Below are 3,339 nucleotides of genomic sequence, written 5' to 3'. Positions count from 1 at the left end.
TGCCTGGGGACACCCCTCAGATAAAAAATGTGCCCCATTTTCCCCATCAGCCTATAACAGGTACTTACAACCGTACTGATACAGCAGGATTTAGTCATTGGCTCTCTAGGTTCCCCATTCCTGCTGTAGGGCCTGATCCCCTAGTCATCATCAGGGCTCCTTCCTATTCAGGTTTTTGTTTTCTCTCATGAGGCTGGAATCTGGAGCAGCCCAAACTCCATAGCTGTGTGCAGAGTAGAGTCTGTATATCTGACTACTGGGTCAGACCAAAGGTCTGTCTAGCCCAGTATCCTGTCTTCTGACAGTAGCCACTGCCAGGTGCCCCAGAGGTAATGAACAGAACAGGGCAATTATCAAGTAATTCATCCCCTGTTGTCTAGACCCAGCACCTGGCAAAGGCTTAGGGATACCCAGAGCATGGGGTTGCATCCCTGACCATCTTGACTAATACCCACTGATAGACCTATCCTCCATGAACTTATCTAATTCTTTTTTGAACCCAGTTATAGTTTTGGACTTCACAACATCCCCTGGCAACAGGTTGACTGTGCATGGTGTGAAGAAATACCGTATATACTTGTTCATAAGCCGAACTTTTTTTAGTAAAAAAGGGAAGCATCAGAGAAGGGGGTCGGCTTATGAACGGGTATAGAGAGGGAGAGGCGGGACACAGCCCCTCCCCCCAACAGAGGGGGCAAGGAGAGGCAGCACAGCCAGCAGAGTCAGAAGGGAAGAGGCGGGGCCAGAGTCTCTCCGCTTCTGGCCACGCTGCTCTCCCCCCAGCCTCCGAAGCAGCTGCAGCTCCGGGACTGGCAGGCTGCAGCCATGCCGCCCGGCCTGCCGGAGCAGCTCCAGCCAGACCAGAGACATCCTCCCCTGGCCTGCCCCAGCTAAGGTGGAAAGGGATGATTGGGGATAGTGTGGGGTCCCAGGCTAGGGGTGGGGGCATGTGGGGGATGGTCACAGGGGTTACTCCTCTGACCCCCAGCTTCTCCCCCCACAAATTTCCCCACCAGTTGCTGTCCTGGCCCATCAAGGTAAGCCTCTGGCAAGCTGGGACACTTTGTTTACTTAGGTTTACCTCCGTGCCTGCGGATGCTTGAGGTAAACAAACCATCCCGGCCTGCCAGCGGCTTATCCTGATGGCCCGGGAGCCAAAGCTTGCCGACCCCTGAATTATAGTGTCGGTTTATAAATGGGTCATAAAAAATTTCCATTTTTACTTATCCATCTTGTGTGGGGGCTGGCTTATAAACGAACCGACTTATGGTCGAGTGTATACGGTACTTTCTTTTGTTTGTTTTAAACCTGCCTCTTCATTTCATTGGGTGACCTCTAGTTCTTTTGTTATGTGAAGGGATAAATAACACTTTTTCTCCACATCATTCATGATTTTATAGACCTCTATTATTTCCCCCCTTTAGTTGTCTCTTTTCCAAGCTGAACAGTTCAACGCTTTTTAATCTCTCCTCATATGGAAACTCTTCCGTACCCTAATAATTTTTGTTGCCTTTCTCTGTACCTTTTCCATTTCTAATATTTGCTTTTTTGAGATAGGGTGACAGAGTGCTGGAACAATTTGTATAGTAGGGCTGCTGAGAGCCATTGAACCAAACTGTAAACCCTGTATATGATGGAAACCCCTTCAAGCTGCCACATCCCCAATGCTCCTTGTTCCAGCACCTATGTGGGGTGACCAGAACTGTATGCAGTATTCAAGGTGTGGAGGTACCATTGATTTATATGGTGGCATTATGATTACTGACTTATCACCTATCCCTTTCCTAATGGTTCCTAGAGAGACAAGGTAGTTGAGTTAATATATTTTATTGGACCAACCTCTGTTGGTGAGAGAGACAAGCTTCTGAGCTACACAGAGCTCTTCTGATATTAACTCACTCATCTTTTCTCTCTAATATCCTGGGACTGACATGGCCACCACACTGCCTACAACTAACATTGTTCCTAACGTTGTTCGCTTTTTTTGATTGCTGCTGCACATTGAATGGATGTTTTCAGGAACTAACCACTCAAGAAAGAGATCTTGGGAGTCGTCGTGGAAACAGCTAATTTAGACCGCATCATTTTGTATGTATAGTTGACATTGTTTTCCAATATGCATTACTTTGCATTTATCAGCACTGAATTTTATCTGCCAGTTTGTTGACCAGGTTTGTGAGATCCCTTTGTAACTCTTCACAGACTACTTTGGACTTAACTATCTTGACTAATTTTGTATTATCTGCAAACTTTGCCACCTCACTGTTTACCCCTTTTTCCAAATCATTTATGAATATGTTGAACAGCACTGATCCCAGTATAGATCCTTAGGGGATACTACTGGTTCCTCTCTCCATTCTGAAAACTGACCATGTATTCCTACTCTTTATTTCCTATCTTTTATCAGTTACTGATCCATACTGACATTCCCTCTTATTTCATGACTGCGTTCTTTGCTTAAGAGCCTTTCATGAGGGACTTTGTCAAAGGCTTTCTGAAAGTCCAAGTACACTATATTCACTGGATCACCCCAGTGCCTATGTTTATTGACTTTCCTCAAAGAATTCTAATAGATTGGTAAATGATTTCTCTTTACAAAAGCTGTCTTGACTCTTCTCCAATAAATCATATTCATTTATGTTTCAGGTAATTCTGTACTTCACTATCGTTTCAACCAATTTTCCTGGTACTGATTTTAGGGTTATCAGCGTGTAATTGCCAGAATCGCCCCTAGAGCCTTTTTTTAAGCATCAGCATCACATGAAGCTGATTTAAGTGATAGGTTACATACCACACTAAGTAGTTCTGTAATGTTCTACTTGAGTTTCTTCTGGGCCTGGAAACGTTATTAGTGTTTAATTTATCAATTTGTTCCAAAACCTCCTTTATTGACACCTCAATCTGGGACAGTTCCTCAGATTTGTCACCTAAATCAAATGGCTCAGGTGTGGGAATCTCCCTCTCATCCTCTGCGGTGAAGACTGATGTAAAGTATTCATTTAGTTTCTCTGCAATGGCATTGTCTTTCTTGAGTGCTCCTTTAGCACCTTGATCGTCCAGTGGCCCCACGGATTGTTTGGCAGGCTTCCTGCTTCTGATGTACTTAAAAAATTTACTATTAGTTTTTGTGTCTTTTGCTAGTTGTTCTTCAATTTCTTATTTGGCCTGCCTAATTTTACTTTTACACTTGACAGAGTTTATGCTCCTTTCTGTTTTCCTCCAGTAATATTTGACTTCCAGTTTTTAAAGGATGCTTTGTTGCCTTTAATCGCCACTTTTACTCTGGTTTTTAGCTATGGTGACATTTTTTGGGGTCTTTTTTTTTTTTTTTTTTTTTTT

This window comes from Terrapene carolina, unplaced genomic scaffold, assembly GCF_002925995.2.
Source record: "Terrapene carolina triunguis isolate 2854851 unplaced genomic scaffold, T_m_triunguis-2.0 Scaffold141, whole genome shotgun sequence".
Taxonomy (NCBI): domain Eukaryota; kingdom Metazoa; phylum Chordata; order Testudines; family Emydidae; genus Terrapene; species Terrapene triunguis.
The sequence above is the reverse complement of the archived record's forward strand: the minus strand, read 5'-3'. Positions refer to the sequence as shown.